Here is a 19,761-nt window from a genome sequence, read left to right as displayed (position 1 = left end):
TGAAATCTTTGCATAACTTCTAGATTTGATTTTGCAACTGAGCACCATAATTGAACGCCATACGTCCATTTCGGTTTCAGAATAGATTAGTAGATAAGCACCTTATTGTTTAGTGTAAGTGCTGAATTGTAGCCGATTAACCAGTGTAGTGATCGCAATTTCAGTCCAAGTTGCCTTCGCTTTAAAAATATATGCGATATATAAGACTTCGGTCTAATGGAATACCTAAATATTTGGTATTATCTGTTTGAGGTATTGGAACGCTGTTAAAAGATATGGCAGGACATGAGCCATTTCGAAGTGTGAATGTTATTTATGCCGATTTGCTTTCGTTAGCTTTTAAGCGCCATTATTTCATCCAGTCGCTAAAACTTTTAAGGTTTTCTTGTAGGTAATCAGAAGTAATTGAGGGAAGGGTCCTCCTGGCCATGACGACAGTATCATCTGCATGCGTGGCGCAGGTCTGCCGTGAACAAAGAGTACAATACGGGGCCTAGAACACGTCCTTGTGGTACACCTGCTATAATTGCGTGAAGGTTAGTGGTTTCATTGTTTACTTTAACAAAAAAATGTATATTTTGCAAATATGATTTTATGCGCATATAATAGTTGTGCGGTAAACCCTGCTTAAGCTTGTATAGCAGGCCTTCATGCCAGACTTTATCGAAGGCTTGCGTTATATCTAAAAATGCCGCTGTACAGTATTGCCTCCTCTCAAGTGCTTGTCTAGCGAAATCATGAACACAATTGACTTGCTCTATGGTGAAATGATACTTACGAAAACCAAATTGGTGGGCTGGAATGAGATTCCTTTGCGCAATTATTGGATTTATCCTTTTTAAAAGCAGCTTTTCGAAGAGATTAGAGGCAACAGACAATAGACTTATTGGCTTGTAATTGGAAAATATTAACAATTTTTTATATGATAATTTCTCTAAGGGAATGCATTCAAGAGAATGAAATTAGAAGGATTATTTTTGCATTTGAATATCTTTATCATGGCATGAATATTATTCTCTCACTAGTTCGGAAATCTTTAGCAGGAAACACAAAATCATAGAAAATGCTTTTTCTAATGGCTGTCGCCTCTGGCCAGCTATGGCAGTCCGTGTGCAATGAAACAGCTTCTCATAATACAACCATCTGATAATCATAGGCGGCATAAAACTGTGGGTTTGAAATTTATTTCAATTTCAAGGCTTTGAAAGTTATTATTAAATTTCCATTGGTGAAAAGCACTTGCCGTAAATCTGGTATAAAATGCTTACATATTAATACTGTGATAATAGCGATGGTAATGGTAATGGGATGTGCATGGTAATGGTAATGGTGAAGATAATATATCGATACTGTTAGTGGCAATATGTTCAGGACAGGACAGGATTAATCACCGCTTACACGAGGAGCCCACTTGTAAAAATAATCTAAATTCTCAATGGACGAATCCGATATCACACGGAGGAAAAACAGACGGATAATAACCAAACAGTAGAATAAATATGAAGGGGCTTTGGATTGTAAGAAAACGATCAACAGTAGCTTATTAAATTTGCATTAACTGCTTCAAGCAACTGATGAAATTAATCAGGTGTGTGCCTAAACCTGCTATCTCCGCTGGTGCAGAAAAAAGTGAGAGCCCAGATGCCTGAATCCCGGCCCGCCGAGAGTATAGCACCTGGGAAGGAGGTGCTGATATGATTCCACCTAATCCTTCAGACAGTTTCTGTAGAAAGGACTTGAAAACATTCCAGGTATCACCAGACTTCTTGTTCTAACGGTCAATTCCTGATTGGAATACCCACCCAATTCGGGAACTGCGGCTTTGCTAACTTTAGAAGCTCCCTCGAGCGCCCCGATCTACGCGTGACCAGAAGTATCTCGCGCCTTTGCACACTTGCATGCGCACTAACCCAGCGCACGCTTGACGTGAGGTCCATCTTACCAGGGGTATATTACAGGCTTTCGCCGTGAAACCGTTTCCAAGGTCCCTAGTCTAGCTAGCTCATGAGCCCAACCGTTTCCCTCTATGCCACTGTGATCGGGAACACAAATGAGCCTTATATCGAATTATTCAGATGCAGTCAAGAGGGAAGTCAAGCATTCGCCTACTAATTTCGAAGGCACAGCACAAATACGGGTTCATGATGTCAGAGTAGATATTTACGTCCTTTAGAGTAATTACAGAATTAAGCAACTAATCCACTGCTTCTTTAATTGCGGCTACCTGCGCTTGGAAAACACTGCAGCTTAAATTAAAGCTGGGCAGGGAGCTCCTCGCGGAATAATCCCTCATCAACCTTTCCGTCCAGCTTCGAGCCATCTGCAAACGTGTTTGTCATCTCCTGTCGCCAAATTTTGCATCCACTACTCTCTTATTGTTCGCACACTCCTCCCTTCAATGAGTTTGAATGGAAAAATTACCGCCCGGTCGCAGCGTTATGGTAATGTTGTTAGTAATGGTGGTAAAAATTATAATGCTAATGGCAATGGCTATGGTAATGTTAAGGGTAATGGTAGTAATGGTAATGGTAGAAGTATGAAAACAGAAATTATAGTATTAGTGCAAACTGTTATGGAAAAGAGAACGGTATTGGTTAAAATAATGGTAGTGGTAACGGTAAAGGGGTTGCTGAAGCTACTGGTAGTTGTATTAGCAATGCTAAAGTTTGTTAATTTTTCTTTGTTTTTTAACAATTGCTTGTCTGATGAGCGCAGTTGCATATCACCTAAAGATTTTTGCAAGTATAGGCGCAAAAGCAAATTTGCTTTATATTTTCACGTGTTTCTTAGTGCTGTTCTTCTTCTACATCTCGCATTCCCCGTTCCAATTCTTTAGTTTCGTATTACGAAAATCCAACTTGCCCTACTTTTTTATTATCCCTTTCTTTCAAAACTGAGTAAACGTTGACATTCGAAAATATAGCAATTCTACGTTTTTCGAACATGTGCAAAATATGCTCGCACCTGAATTTTTACGCTCCCGTTTCCCGCGCATGCGCTTTTTCCGCTTGTGATTTTCTCAGTCACTCTGCACACTCCCAACTTTCGAACTCCGAATTTCGCACTACTCGCACTTTCGCACACAGAGAGTCTTTCGCTCGCCTCTCATAGCATAACTACTGCATATACATACATACATCTCCGTGCACTTGTGCATAGCAAATCAGGACTAGGACAACAATTTTCTGTTAGCACGCCGCTTGTCTTCCGCCGCCCAACCACCCCTTTCCGGCCTCGCTTGTAACTTTAGTTTCGAAATGTGCCAGAATTGCGTTCTGTCTGAGCAAAGCATAGTTGGAGGCTCGCCAAGCAAGCTTCGTTTTCGAGTTGGATACATTCGCTTCGCCACCTTTCGTTTGTACTAAAAACACAAATATTGGCACGAGAATATAGAAAACGATTGTGCCACTGCCGAAGTGCATCGAAATTTACGTTTGTCGCATAAAATGCGACTAATGTCGTGCGGCAATTTCAGTATACGAAAGTTATTTGCTGCTGCCGCACTTACGTCGTGGTAGTGGTGATTGGTGTTGGAGGTCGCGTACGCGTCGGAGTAAAACTTGTGTGTTCATGTTCGGTGTGATAAGAATTGCTTTATATTTGACGGATTGCAGTGATGAATGATAAATATTGAAATATGGAATGCAACTTGGCTATCAATTACGGCCGGGGCATAAATGGAGTGTTCAAAATACGGTTGGAAAATAAGTGAAGGTGTATCAGCTTAAGAGTGGAAAGTTGGAGTGATGAATTGAGTTGGGTGAATGGTGAAAGTGTAAGAAAAGAAATTAAAAATAAAATAAAAAACACAAATTAATAGGACCAAAACATAGCGCAAGGTAAATATGAAAAAGATGTTGCATGCAGCATAAGAAAACAAAAACGAATTTTTCGCATTTTGCAACAAAACGAACGAAGTATTGAAGTATACAAAAAAAAAAACAAAAAGAAAAAAACATCAACCTGCTGTCATGCCCATACCTGCTCCTGTGCAGCTCACATTTTTGTGCAAAAATTGTGATTGGTAAACATCGAATTAATTAATTCCGTTACTTCGTGCCAGTGTTGCATACTGTGGTTCTCCAATGCGGCATAGCAAATTTTTGGGCAGCAAACAAGTAAACAAACATAGTTGATTGACTAATTGATTGATTGATTGATTCGCAATACCGTTTTGAGAATAGCTTTTCTAACCGCTCATATTTGACGAATGATACGAATTGTAAGCGCGGACGAAAATCGAAACATCAAATGTTGTTTTGCAACAACAATTAAGTGTAGTGCAGTGAGTTGTGCGTTTGAAATGTGACGATGCCAGAAGTTGTTGGCAAGCTGTGTTCAAGGAAAGTGTACAATTTGGTGCTGTAACTACACACATACATACATATGCACGAGAGAAAGTAAACAGAAATTGGCTGCGTAGCTGACTTCAAGTAGTCTGTAGAATTCTGTGGATTTGGTGCACGCAATGAAAGTAAGAAAAAAATTTAATTATTTATAATTAACAAAAATAAGTCAACTATACCAAAATAAGTCCTGTGTATATCGGGGTATCTGTGTAATTGTGCAGTGGAGTAGTATGCCACACTTCTTGGCGCACAGTGGGCTCAACTTAGAAAGCGAGTGCGCAAAAATGGATTTTTGAAAAATAACTTTAATTGAAATGGAGAGCAGCGCTGTGATTAAAATTGAGTGCTGTATTTTTTGCTCACAAATTTGGTATGCCGAATTACTTTTGTATAGGGTGGGCCATGTAAAATTTGCTTTTTGAATCGGCTATAAAAAAAAAAACTAATCAATATTTTTTCAAACTTTTTTTTTATTTTGAAGATTGAACATTGTCATTTATGAATGAAAAATATTATCGTTCAAATGACTGCCACGACTGGCTTTACAGTAGGCCATTCGATCAATCCAATTTTTAAGCATATTTTCGATTGTTTGGGCTCCAATTTCATGAATGGCAACTTCGATTTCGTGTTTTAAAGCATCAAACGTCTCCGGGTCGTTCGAATAGCATTTGTCCTTAACGACTCCCCACAAAAAATAGTCCAACGGGCTTAAATCACAGCTGCGAGGCGGCCAATTGATATCGGAATTTCGGCTGATTATTCGGTTTTCAAAAACGGTAACCAAAAGTTCGAGTGTAACTTTGGCAGAGTGACAAGTTGCACCGTCCTGTTGAAAACAAATGTCGTCCATGTCATCATCTTCAATTTTTGGAAACAACTCCTTGAGCATGTCACGGTAACGCTCGCCATTTACTGTAACCGCCGCTCCTCGCTCATTTTCGAAAAAAAAAATGGCCCGATGATGCCGCCAGACCAAAAACCGCACCAAACAGTGACTCGCTGTGGATGCATTTGCTTCTCTACAGTAACGTGCGGATTTTCTGAGCCCCAAATCGGACAATTTTGCTTATTGACGGTGCCACCGATGTGAAAATCAGAAAAGAAGAAGAAGACTCATCACTTTCGAAATAGGTTTTCAATATTTCCCAATTTTGTTCAAGCGTATAGCGCCCCATTTCGTAAATTTTAAACCTTTAAGTAAATTATGAACACATTTGACATGCCATTTGTGTTACCATTCTCGAAAAAATAGGTGGCTCAAAAAGCAAACGCTATGCAGACAGCTACAGAGAAAATGCTCTGCAGTATCGTCATTCTCAAGACAGGATAGGCATATCGGGCTGTCTACGACCCCCATGGTAGCCATATGCTGACCATAGAAGTTGTGGCCTGAGATTAGATCCACCAGCACTCTCAGGTCCTTTCTTCTGAGTTTTAGGAGAAAGATCGCTGTTTTCCTGCTCCATAATTCCAATTGCAGCCAGCCTTTGTTTCAGTGAAATAAATTCACGAAAATTATAATACTTTATGATATTTTCTTCTACCTTCTTCAGTGTATCTACTTATATTCAAATATTGTTTCGTTCACCCTGAAACAATTTTTGTGGTGCATCTAAAAAATTGTAAAAGAACACTAGAACTCTTCCTTATAGTCACTTGTGGAAAATAAGTCGTTAACCTTTTCTGTTGCCAAAAATAATGTTATTAGGGGTCAGTGTAGAAAATAAAACAATCAAAAAAAAAAGTTGTCTATATTTACCTGGAGGCAGAAGAGTTCTGACTATCAGAATCTCTCCCAGTGTAACCAGATTATTAGGATGAACAGTTCGTTGGAATACGTCCAAACTAAAGGTCGTCAGAATACCTATGCACAGTATCCGTAGCCTAAGCCAGTTTGCATACGACAAGGATATACTAGCAAGGCAAACCTTCCATGGGTGGATAATAGCTCCTTACATTCGTGACTGAAACGAGAATTCCCCGATTTCTCAATATAAATGAAATCATCGATGGCAGCGTGCGTCAATTAAAGTTATGTAGGAAAAATTGTTATTCAAATAAATAGTTTTAAATATTTGTACTTACTTTATGATATTGATATGGACGTCAAATGAAAGAAGATTATTATTATTTATAGGAGATATAAACAATATAACCCTGACTTAATTAGCACACTGGCTACTAGGGCCTTCAGTGACCCGAAAGAAGATAAATCAGGCTATTGAAACAAAAACAAAATTTCGTTTATTTTGCAACTTCTAGTTTTTCTGTTTAAAAAATTCTTAACAAAAAAAAGTTGAACGTTGTTCCTATGGATTTGTTGTTTTTTTTCCTTGGTCTCTACGCGCTTACTGCGTTTCGAGTAGTTTATTATTTCAATCGATTTTTTTTTGTATTTTAGTTCAAATATTTTTATACATATGTGCATTATGACATTCAAATAGATTACAAACATTTTCGATTACATATTTTATAAATAGTTTAACAAATCCAACTGAAATAAAATGCCTGCGATTGGATACAAGCAGTTTATTAGTTATTCTACTATATAAATGTTTGAAGTATTGAAGTTTTTTAAATTATCGATAATTTTTTTGGCAAAATCATTGAATGATGTTATCAAACTAGGATACTTTGAAATTTGTTTAATGTTAAATGCTGGAATATCATATTGTGCACAGAATGTTTCGTGTCTCTGTCGTGCACTGTGAAAGCGTGGGCAGTCGTGCAAAAGATGGTGCATACTCTGCACAGTCACACGGGCACCAGTCTTTGTCAATGATTTTGAATCGCTTTAAGTGTGCCTTATTGAAACCATGGCCAGTAAAGAGCTGTGTCAATTCGAATGATATCCCAAATAGTTGTCGGTATAGTTGCGTATCTTCGAGAATGGGGAAGAAAGTGTTTTTAATGGAGCCAGTGGTATTGTCGGCATACTCATACTGCCATAACTCGAATATTTTAAGACGAATTTGCCGTATAGCGTAGCTTAAAGTAAATGCAGTGTATACTCGATCAACTTCTTGATTTGCAGCTTCTCTTGCCTGCTCATCTGCGCGCTCGTTTCCTTCAATACCGATGTGTGATTTGTTCCTGTAAAAGTCACATCTTTGTCCCTGGCGAAGAAGGTGCAGATGCTGATGAATTGATGAAACTAAGGGATTAGGTTTGCTCTAATTTTGAATAGCTTTCAAAAAAGAGCGGCTGTCGCTACATATGACTAGTTTTCCCGTTTTCAATTCTTTCTGAGCCCACTTCAGTGCAGCGTCAATTGCTAGAGCTTGAGCCTGGAAGACAGTGCATATTTCATGTAATTTAAATTTACGTGACGTCCAGTCGTCATCTTGCTTACGAACGTGAAAAGATGATCCACAAGCGCCTGTTTGAAACTTGCTTCCGTCGGTATAGATGTGGGTCGCATTTGCGTCGAAAATATTGTCAGCTTTCTGTTGTGATGCTATACTTTCAAAACGTATAGACTGGCGCTCGGTAGGATGTAGTTGATTTTTTGGTGCAGTACGTTGTTCAAGCATAACGTGTTTGGTCGAAGTCCTCCTCTTATTTGTGATGTGCGTCTTGATGTTGTTCCACAAATGGAGTTACCTACAGTTTCAAGCCGACTCCGAACGGCAGATATTTTTATGAGGAGCTTTTCATGGCAGAAATACACTCGGAGTTGAACATTTCTATGGTCTGGCACCCAGATCAGGTATATTTTAAAATATTGCGATATTTCGCATAATAATTTGTGGCATTCAGCTATCGTTTTTGACGAGTGTTTTACTAGCTCTAATGATTTTAGTGCTACCTGACTGTACGAGTAGACATATACTCCGCTAGTTGATAGGGACCTCTTCTCTAAGAGTAATATGCGCTCTCTTATGGCGATAACTTCTACTTGAAAGACATTACAGTGATTAGGCACGCGAAAGGGTGTACTGATGCCTAGCTTTTCAGAGTAGACTCCTCCATCTACCTGTTCATCAAGCTTAGATCCGTCAGTAAATACGCTGACTCTATTTTCATCAGCTACCGTACCACTGTCCTAATCCTCTTTAGAAGGCAATATCTGAACGGAACATTTTTCAGTTTGTCTTTTCAGACAACATTTTTAATTGTCTTTAAATCTACCCGACCTCCGGAGAAATCTGAGTAGATCTTGTGGGGCCAAGGAGTCAAGGTGGTCGCTTCTTAACACATCAGTACCAAAGACCTGTAGCCTGAAGGCCTACTATGTCATCGTTCTCCCCACATGCTGGGCAGAGTGCACTATCTGAGATGCCTACCTTTTCCATGTGCTTTGTCTATAAAAAGCGGTCCGTCATCAGTCAAACCAGCTACCCACAGACCTTTCTACTTAGTGGAAGGTGAATCTGTGAATCGGTCGGACATGACAGGTAACATGAGTTTAGTACATCTGCACCCTCTCTCAGGCTGCCAAGCTCGCTTTTTGGTTGAAGTAAACCGTTTGCTAGGCGTGATGGCTGCCGATGGGAGTGGCAGAACGGACTCCGGGGCAAAGAAGTTGGATTTACAGGAACCAAATACCCATGAAGGGGTTGAAGGGCTGTCTAAGGCCATGAGCACAACATTGCTGTCATTGCAGATACATACAAATCTGATTCTCCACCTGTTTTCCACAACAAAATTCATTGATTATTGAACAGCATACACCTCCGCTTGAAACAGAGATGCGTATGTATATTCCATGAGCAAAGTGTGGTTTGGTCTCGCTGAATTCCACGCAGGCATCAGAGCTGGAACCGTGGTCAGTCCTCGAAAAACAGTACTGGTTGGGCCTATTTTCAGAGTTTGATCACAATTCAGCCTTTACGGTGGTGCTGTACGCCTCTTGATGCCATGGAGTCAAGGGGCATGGAGAGAATCGTTGGATCGACGTCCATGCTTTCTCTCTTTTCCAATGCAGGGCAGGGGTCATACCAATTCTTATTGTGTTTCGGCCTGCAGGTGGTCTTCAAGGCCCCTCCTTGGATCAAAACGTCAAGTGGGGGTAGACTAATCAGAGCACCTAATGCCGGGCTGAAGTAGTCTCCACTATTACAAAAATCTTTAGTAGCTGGAATGGTTTTGCTTAAAATGATAAGAAGTCCATCTAGAGTTCATAACCAAAATATCAAAAAATCGGTGCAGGTGTTCACCAGCCTTGCGAACAGAAAAAAAAGACTCTCAAAATATATATTAGTACAAATAACTATTACAAATATATAAACATCGAACTGTAAGCACACACATTACAATTTCGAATATTTTCCTTTTAATTACTATCGACTGAGACTTTTACTTTTCGCCGTTCCCTCCCTTTCAATTTCTACCACAACCAAATTTTGGCTTCGCGAATATTTTTGCTTAGCTGCATTTTCGCGGTTATTCGAACTTAACGCGCTTGCCAGTGAAAAGTTTAGCCCTACTACTAAACCTGAAAACTTCACAATATGAAATAAGTTTGTTCCACATAGTTGAATATATACGCTTACATACAGAAAAAATATGTAACTTCTTGGTTCATCTCCAGACTTCAATGACTTTCACTCCAACTCTGGCACGCAAATGATTTTGTGACCAAAGTTTTTAAATAAATACTGCGCGCTGTATTTTCTTGCGCCAGTTTCTTGTAGAGCGTCCTTGCCTTGCTGAATTATTTGTCTTCACTGCTTTACCACCATCTTCATTAATGCACGCCACAGCGCCTGCGGTTATGCCAAGTTTTTCATTTTTTATTTATAACTGTTACGTTGGTTGTTTTGTGGGCAAAACTTAATGTTATTAAACGAACTTTCAGTGTTGCTGTGTATGTGCGTATGCGTTTATGCATCTGTATGTCTGCTCACGATCTTCACTCGATTGTGCACACACGCATACATGCACCTGTAATGATGTAGCATTGAAGTACACGTACATGGGCGGCGGAGTTCACACTGACTGTGAATTGCTGCACACAAAAAGTTATCTGACTGTAGGTGTGTTTCGCTAACTTTGTTAGTGGCTTATAGTAATTAAAGTATGTTCGTGAAACATGCCGTTGACACACAAAGTGGGGAAGTAAGGAAAAGTAAGCAGTAAAGTGATTTGATGTAGTTACAGGTGTGTGTGTTTGCAGGGTTATTATATGCGTTTTTTTCTTTTTGTAAGCAAAGATACATATTTGTTGCTTGTTTTTTTCGGTTTTTCCTTTCTGTTTTTTTTAGTTTCTAAAAGTGAAACAAATGTTATATTCAGACCCCCTGGGTGATTTTATTATTATGCTGAAAACAATTTTTAATTTATCCTTTTTGTACTTTACTACTTATCGGCTGAGTAAAACGACATTTAAGTCACTTATAATTGTAAATTAATTATTAAAGCGGGGTTTTATAATTTCTCAAATTTTCTTGCTATCTCATAACGAAAACAGCTTAAATTACAATATCGAACAATACTTTCGGTGCGGCTTTAATAACCTTATGCTATATTGCCCCAAAACAGAACTAAACCGTATGTTCAAATAAACTTCTTGATTCATGGTGCCCGCAGTAATGAAAGGTTTGCTTTTCATACCACACTAACAGATGGCTTTGCCAAACCAAATATGAATTAGGGAACTTGTCCAACATTTTTGGCTTAAAGGTGCTTGTAGGGGAATTCACTAATAAATTTTAAGGACATTTGCATTTATGTCTTTCCTTAACCACAATCTTAATGAAGCTGTTTGGTTAACCCGTCGATTATCGTAAACTAAACGACAAAAATTTTGGGGTGTTTAAAATAAAATACAATTAAACAATCTGGAAAGAAGAATACTGGGGAGAATATTGGGTCCAGTACGAGAAGAGCATGGGGCATATTGCCTCAGATATAACATCGAGGTTTGCGGTTATGCGGTTTGCGTTATGCGGTTTACAAAATCGCAGTGCATTCGATGGCGCAGTGCACGTTTGCAGAATGCAAGATGAAAGAATACCTCACAAAGTTCTAGATGCGCACATGCTTGGTGAAAAGTGAAGAGGACGGCCGCGGAATCGGTGGTTAGACGACGTTGAGAACGACCACAGAAGCATAGGAGTAACCAACTATCGTAGTCTGGCTATGGACCGAGATACATTGAGAAGAATTGTGGAGGAAGCTAAAGCTCTCAACGAGTTGTGATGCTATGAATGATAATGAAGTATTAATGTTAAGTATCGCCATTGTGGCCTGAGATATAACTTAAACAAAATTGGTTTAACTGAGACCTCCATGATGCTGTTGTTGTGTCAGTATAAACATTTCAAATACATATACGGGAAATGCTGCTGGGGTGACAGTCCTTGGCCGAATATAAACCCGGGTAGTTCCGGTAACGTGGAACCGATTGCCGTGAGAACGGTGAGACCATCATCTATCAATTCTGTGAAATGGATACCGAAAATTTAGAACATATTCTTTGTGAATGTCTTGCGCTAAGCAGAAAAAGTCTGCACCACCTTGGGGGTATTGCCGTGCATCTATAATAATTATGGGACAGTAAGCCCCAGAATGTGCTAAAATTTTAAGAAGTTTTAAAATATATGTCACCTCATCAGAATTTGATCTCTCTATAGATCTCTATTGGTCGCAGTGCGTATTAGCCTAATGATAATAATAATAATAATAACTCGTTTTAAATAGTCTGTAAAAAACTTGTGTTCAAAAACTAAATATAAATAAAATAATAAAAAACAATACATTAAAAGGAATATAAATAATTTATAAAATTCGACCTTAAACACTTTCGATTTCCAGCAGTTTCAAAAAAAAAAAGTTTATGATTTTTCAACCCATTTTTGCTTGTAGGCACGTCTGCTTTTTAAGTTTATAAAACTTCTATTAAAAAGCCTTCTATTAGGTTGGCGACTAAGTAATTGCGAATTTTTTTTTTTTTTTTTTGAAAATCAAAGAAAATTTTTTTCATGGAACTAAATAACTTTATTATGTAATGTTTTGCCCATTTTGATCAATGATCTTTTGCAACCTATAAGGCAGCATCATAATCCCACGATCATAAAACTCCTGGTTTTTATTAGCCAAAAAATTGAATCAGATACGATTTGACATCATCATCGTTATTGAAATTTTTACCACTCAAGGACTTTGTAAAGATCAAAACAAAAAGTATTCAGAAATCAGTGAAAGGTCAGGACTGTATAGGGTGGATGTGGCAAAACATCCCAACGAAGCTCCAGTAATTTTTGCCTGGTGACCAAAGATATGTGTGACCTTGCATTGTCATGATGGAATACAATACTTTTTCGATTTGTCAATTCGGGCCGCTTTTCTTCAACTTCATTGTTTAATTTCGTTAGTTGTTCAATGTAGACATCAGAATTGATAGTTCGATTGGGTGGTAAGAGTTCAAAGCCGACAATTGCTTTGTAATCCCACCAAATTGATAACAAAACCTTCTTTTGATGAATATCAGCTTTTGATGTTGTTGGAGTCCTTTCATATGGCCTGCTCCACGATCTTTTCCGCTTGATATTATGATAAACACCCAACGCACTCATCACCAGTTAACAGTAGTTTTAAAAATTGATTATTTTCATTACGCTTCTCTTGCAAATCGCAGCTGTTAGTGCGTTGGGTTAAATGCATTTCTTTCAGTTCGTGAGGAACCCTTGTATAGAGTTTTTGAACATAGCCAAGTTGGTTTAGGTGATTATCAATGCAGGTATGTGATAGATGAAGCTTCTCTGCAATCTCACGTGTTGTACTGTGACGATGCGAATCGATTATTTGTTTTTCTAAGGTTTCGTCACCATAAGCAGCACATAACTTTTTATGAACTTGCGATGCGGTTTTCCCTTTGCGGAAATAAAAGAGCAAAATATGACGAAAATGTTCCATTTGATTTTCCATTTTTCAACGAAAGCCAAACGAAAACTATGCAACCAATCAAAAAACTTTTTTTACTGATTCACAGCTGAATTGCCAACTATCAAATAACAAATCGTGTTTTACATTTATACTACGTCTGCCAACCTAAAAGTTCAACTCAAGCCATCTATGAGTGAAACCCGAAATTGGCAACTAAGCAACCCAATAGCAGATATAAGCTTGGAAACATAAAAAAAAATTTGAAAATTGCCGCACTATGTGCAAAGTTATTAGGGTACATATATATTTTTTCTTTTGTAAACTGGGTGTTTTCCATGATGTTTTTCCTTCAGTGGTCGAAAAAGGTATAAAAATATTCAGAATTTATTGGTTTACCAGTTTGCAAGTAAACCTGTCGCTTGCAAAAACAAACAAAAAAAACTGATGCTAACATCTTCTTGGCCGATTTCTTAACACGAACTCGTTTCGGCGCCGAAGAACCAGATTTAAACCAATCTTTAGCAAACGGCTTTCTGAAACTCAATACTTGAAGCAAAATGTTACTTACACTGCCAGGCGAGATGCCTCTACTAAATCTCTTTCAGTCCCTTGCCGAAAATTTCAATACGATATCCTGTATATTTTCTGCGATTTATAGTGTTGCTGCTGTTTGTGGACTTCCTTCAAGGCTTGTACGACCACGTTTAAATTCAGCAACCCATATTGCTACTGTACTAATTGATGGTGAAAAGTTCTTGTCACTTTCAACATTTGTTCATAAATTTCCTTTGCTTTTAAACTTTTCACGAATGAAAACTCATTATTAATTTTTTATATTGTGGAAAATAATGTGGCACGTCGATGCTATAGTAAACGGATGGTAAACAAATAACGAATTGACAGATTGAAATAAAACTTAACATACTTTCATATGAAGAGGTTCATGGAATTTCCCTTAAGCCTAACTATATATTAGATAAAAATCTTATCTCTACGTCACAATATGCCAACACTCAAAAGGGAAATCGGTAGAGAAAGCTCTACATAGCCTTATTTACGCGACAGAGAGTTCATTGCATAAACAGAAATTTACTTTAGCTGATTGTCTTGATATTGAAGGAGCCTTTAAAAGGTTGAAGGGGAGGCAATCACTGATTGGGGTAGAACCGGGCTTGGTAGGTTTCATTGACAAAATGCTAAATAGCAAAATCATTGAAGCGAATCTAGGAGAATCGGTGCTCAGGAGATTGGTGAGTAGAGGTACACCGCAAGGTAGATACCTCTCACCGTGTTTATGGAACGCAGTTGTAATTAAACTTTTGTTAATACTGGAATCAGTGGGCTGTAAGATTATAGCTTACGGCAATGACGTTATCTTTGGTAAATTTGTATCTACATTAAGATAGCTAATAAAAAAGACTCTAGAAATATTTTCTAGGTGGGCAGAAAGGTGTGGTCTAGGAGTCAACCCAGACAAACCACAACTCATATTGTTCACTAGGAAACACAGAATCCCTCAGCTAAGTCCAATTATGCTCAAGAAGTAAGCTCTTGTGATTTCGGAAGAAATCAAGTACTTGGGACTAAACGTAGAAAGGGAATTCACTTGAAAGTAAAACATCTTAGAAAGAGTTAGGAAAGCGAACCCAGCTTTTTATGCCTGTAAGAGAGCTTTAGGTAATACTTGGGGAATTAAACCTAAGGTTGCTTATTGGCTTTACACTGCTGTCGTCAGACCCATTCTTCTATATGGAAATGTTGTCTGGTGGTGTGCTATGGAGAACAAAACCTATTCCAATTTATTGAGTTAGGTGCAGAGATCAGCGGAATTAGCAATATGTGGCGTCATGAAAACCACGCCGTTCATGGCTTTGGATATTACGGTATATACCTATGAAATCAGACTTTCAGCTATTAGTCCATAGATGTCGCTAGGAGTAGTTTTAAACCTTCCCAAATGTCTTGTTTCTGTGTCTGACATCTGTCAACAATATTCAGTTCATTGATTGTTACGTTTCATACAACAATGCATTTTTGTCGCTCTTAAAAAGATCGAATTTTGTGCCTTCAAACTACGATTGGCGGACATCGAAAAACCACTTGTGAAATGCTGCTCTCCCGGTTCAAAAGGAAGTCTTTTTTTGCATCGAATCGTTACGGGTGATGAAATCGTATGGTCCGTCCGGCCACAAGCCAAAAACAACGGCCAAACCAAATCGCTTCGGCCGCAAGGCAATGCTGTGTGTTTTCTGGGATCACCGTGGTATGATTTGGTACGAGCTATTAAAATCAGGTGAAACAGTTGACGGGGCACGCTACCAACGACAATTGGCCGATTTGAATAGCGCTATACACCAAAAACGCCCAGAATATGCCGATCGGCGTCACAAAGTAATTTTTCTTGATGACAATGCACCGCCACATCGAACAAGAGCGACCCCGTAATTGGTGGAGACGTACGATTGGGAACCGCTGGTGCATGCGGCTTACTCACCAGACTTGACGCCTTCCGATTATCATTTGTTTGCATCGATGGGACACGAACTTTTCGAGCAGCGCTTCAGTTCTCACCAAGAAGCCAAAAAATGGCTCGATGACTGGTTTGCGGCCAAAGACGGCCAATTTTTTTGGCACGGCATCCCCAAATTTCCTGGGAGATGGGGAACATGTGTCGCTAGCGATGGCTATTATTTTGAAGATTAAATTTGTAACCATTTTTTGTTAATAAACGTTGGTATATGAATTAAAGCAAAGCAAGTAACTAATACTTGCCTATAGAAAACGTAAGTAATATTCAGTTTACTTGCTGTTTAAGCTTACAAAAAGCCTGCGCGTTTTCCGACAAATTCCAGCTAAAGGAATGTTCAACTGCCTGGAAAACTACAATTTCCTACAAATTTCCTAATCAAAACTAACAAACAGCAGTCGCATTGTGACAGAAAGTCATTGCACTGTATAAATACTTCCGCAAACTTTCAGACTTTCAGCCTTCACTTGCACATCCTTCACATACGCGCACATGCACACATCGACACACTCGGCGGCGCAGGCACGTGGCTTTATCTAACAAAATCTTCCATCAACCATGACATACACACACACACACACACACGCACACGTAAACTGATTCACCAGCGTACGCTCTCCTGCCACTGAACTAATATATAATACTCATGAGCTCATACAATTTGTAATGTGATGCAATTAAAATGTATACAAGTGAAAATAAAGCGACTGAAGGGTAGCGGGAGCTTCAGTTTATGCGCACACTTTTTGCGTTGCCTGTTGGCTGGCTGGAGGTGCACAAGGATTCGAAGACCTTTCACTGCCTACTTAAATGAGCTCATACATTCACAGGCCTGTGAGTGTGTCATAAATATACTTATACAATCATACACACACACACATGAATTTATGTGTCTTAGCAAATACTACGTAGTCGGTGGTAGACATTTGCAAATGTGAAGCTTCCAAACCGGAAGTTTGCTAAGTTGCAGTTATTCAGGCAACAATGCAGACAACCAGCAGGTGGCAGACATGAAAGAGGCGTGCTCGATGCAAACAATACAATGGCTTGGCAGAAATAAAAGGAAAATTGAATAGTGAAGAAGAAAGTATAGCTCGGTTTGTTTCGCTGCTTGTGTGTGTGTGTGTGTGTGTGTGAAGAACACAAAAGCAATAATAAAAAGCTCAATTGTGTCGCCACTTAAGTACGGCGTCTTATGACTTATCTGCGTTGGCGCTGTTGCTGTTGCTGCTAAACAATGCATACCTCAAAAGAACTGCAAGAGGGTATGCGTGTGTGTGTGTTTAAGTGTTTGCATAGATATGTATATTAGGGCGGCGCACTTTGTATGGATCCATTTCTTCGATAACGTCCGTATCGGGTTTGATTTCCAAATAGAATTGATAAGGAAAAAAGTCCACTAGAGCAAAGACTCAATACGGCATTTCGAAAACACTTTAGCCGCAGTACAATAGACTAGAAAGTTCTGGTGAGTCGACGCCATTCAATTTCCCAACGTAGTTGAGTTAATCGGTCATTGGACGATTGGCACTCACGCGGAAAAGCCAGGTTTACCATTTAAAATGCATTGCAGAAGCTGCAAGGACTTTTTAGAGAAGAAGACTATTGAGCATTTTCTCTGTAAATGTCTGGGACATTGGCACTAGATGATTAAGGAAACTAGGTGCTCCTTTCTTCGACAGCCTAGAGAAGTTTGCCAACCTAAGTCCCTTAGACTGGCTGTAGGTATATGCTTGTTGGAGCACTCAAAATGGTAACGAAACAGCGCTTTGGCGCTACTTGGGGAGTGGCAGAGCGGTACTTCAACCATTTCACCTGCCTACCTAGCAAAGCTTCCAAGAGTAGCTACATTTGTGCTCCCATAATTAAGGTGCTTCATCTTTTTAGATTAAGCGCAATATTTTTCAGGCCGAATTTCATACGTTGGTTTTTGAAAACAAAAATACAATTTATTATAAGCAAAATCCCTAAAAATCAAAATTCCAAAAATTATAAAAATTTACAAAAATTTAGAAAATTTCAAGTGATCGTCATCAAAGTTTACAATTATTAAATTAGAATTAGAAAACTTTTTGGTATGCAGTTTATAGCCCATTCAATTTCGATGTAATAAACTGAAACCGTGAAGTCGCTTGGGTATCGGGTGGATTATTGAAAATTTTTTTTTGCATTCGTTGTTAAGTAATTTCGGAATTCCTTTATATAGAGCAAAATCATATCCAAAAAAATAATTTTTTTTTGATATCTATTTCTTTTATTTATTTTTATTTAATATTTGGAAAATAACAATAAATTATTATTTTACAGTAAAAGGAGCACTAGCTGCCAGGGCTTGCGGCTTACTGCTCTAATAAGGATATTTTTTGACTGGTGTCTATTTTTTATATAAACATTCACAGAATGGCGCTACAAGGTATACATGATTACAAGCCGTTTTTTTTTTTATGTAAAAGTAAAAACTAAATTCAAAACAAAAAAAAAAAAAAACAAATTTGTCTTTAGTATGTTTAACTATCTTGCGGTCCTTTAAATAAAAAATAGATATAAAAAATTATTATTGTTTTACCAAAAAAGTTCCAATTACTACAACCCCTACGTTCGAACTACAATTCTCGTATATGCGCCTGCAGGCAACTCGATAGAAATACCGTTCAAGATAAAGCAGACGCGTTAAAAATCTGGGCTGACTATTTTCGTGATCTTTTAAATGACCAAGCAACATCGCCAATAGTGTCTACTAAGGCAATACAATTGATAACTTGGCACCTGAACCCTTTTGGAAGAAACTTACCGCGCAGTTGTGAAACAAAAGTATTACAAAGCGATGGCATCAGCGCACCGGTAATCAAAGAAGAAGGACAAGGGATACACAATGATTTTCATACCCTCATAGAAAGTGTGTGGTGCAGTGAAGACATACCCGCAGACTTGAACGTGATCTACATAAGAAAGGTGACCGACCACCTGTCCTCTACAAACTAACGTCGTATTACTATTTTTTGCGTTGTCTATAAAATGTTAGCCTCCATACTAAATGAAGGGCTTAAAGTATATTTGGCGATACAATTGATATTTAATTTAAGGCCAATTATGGAAAAATTCAATCAATGCGACATTTTAAATAGGGGTGCACTTTATCAACATTGATATTCAACCTGGTTCTACATGCAGCAATTACCGAACTAAGTCCAAATTGGACTTTATACAACAATCCGTTTCAGCTGTGTTCATATGCAGGTGATATTCTTATCATGGCGAAAAAGAGAAGGAAATTACAGAGCGCGCTTAAAAAATTAGACTAAAAGTACGAATTACCGGGCTAAGAATTAATACAGAAAAAACGAAGTTTATGCTCCTGTGCAGATCCGGTTTAAGACATGAGGACGTGCAGCGGTGGAAGGACTGTGATGCTAAGAAGAGAGGGAAGCAAGCATTTGATTCAGACGAAAATTGTGCAACGAACTTTACGATTTTAATATTCCTCCCAAGCTTGTAAGACTAGCTTAAATTACACTTTGAAATAGCGAAAACCACTAAAAACTAAAACTCTTTGGACAGCCATCCGCCCCCTTTGTCACTAGCACGGGGGGAAGCAAGGTGATCCACCCGTCTCAACTTTTTTCGTGTTTGCTCTGCAGAAGATTGCGCGGGTATCTAATATATGTCTGAACGTCACTTTAATGGTAAAACAATCACAAATTCTAGCTTCCACGGGGACGACATCGCTAATTTCAGGCGCACAGCAGTTTTGAAAAATGATTTCCTAAAACTTGAAAACGCAACAAGAAATTTGAGCCTCCCTATACATGAATCAAAACCTAAATCTTTGTGCACTGGAAAATTTCGAACTGAATACAAATCTGCAATATTGATCGACACTTACCCTTTTGAACATTGGTCAAAAACCTTGGATCTATCATGTCTGTGAACGCAGAAGTGAGTGCGAGGATTCAGGCGAGAAACGTGGTGTTCTTTTTGCTAAACAAGGCTCTAGGTTGCGCGTTTCTTTCCAAGCGAATGATGATGAAACTCTATAAAACAATAATTAGGTCT

At 38.6% G+C, this 19,761-nt stretch overlaps 1 long non-coding RNA gene across 1 annotated transcript in view; it reads left to right on the top strand.

The window, feature by feature from the left end:
- Positions 1 to 3,442: 3,442 nt before the first annotated feature.
- Positions 3,443 to 19,761, top strand: part of LOC128865373 (uncharacterized) — a 44,612-nt gene continuing 28,293 nt past the window's right edge. The window contains exon 1 of the long non-coding RNA XR_008454791.1: positions 3,443 to 4,474. This is a non-coding gene — a long non-coding RNA (uncharacterized LOC128865373). The remainder of the gene's footprint in view (positions 4,475 to 19,761) is intronic.

The sequence above is a fragment of the Anastrepha ludens genome, chromosome 5 (genome assembly GCF_028408465.1).
Source record: "Anastrepha ludens isolate Willacy chromosome 5, idAnaLude1.1, whole genome shotgun sequence".
NCBI classification, from domain to species: domain Eukaryota; kingdom Metazoa; phylum Arthropoda; class Insecta; order Diptera; family Tephritidae; genus Anastrepha; species Anastrepha ludens.
Note: the sequence above shows the minus strand (reverse complement) of the source record. Positions and strands in the feature narration are given on the sequence as shown.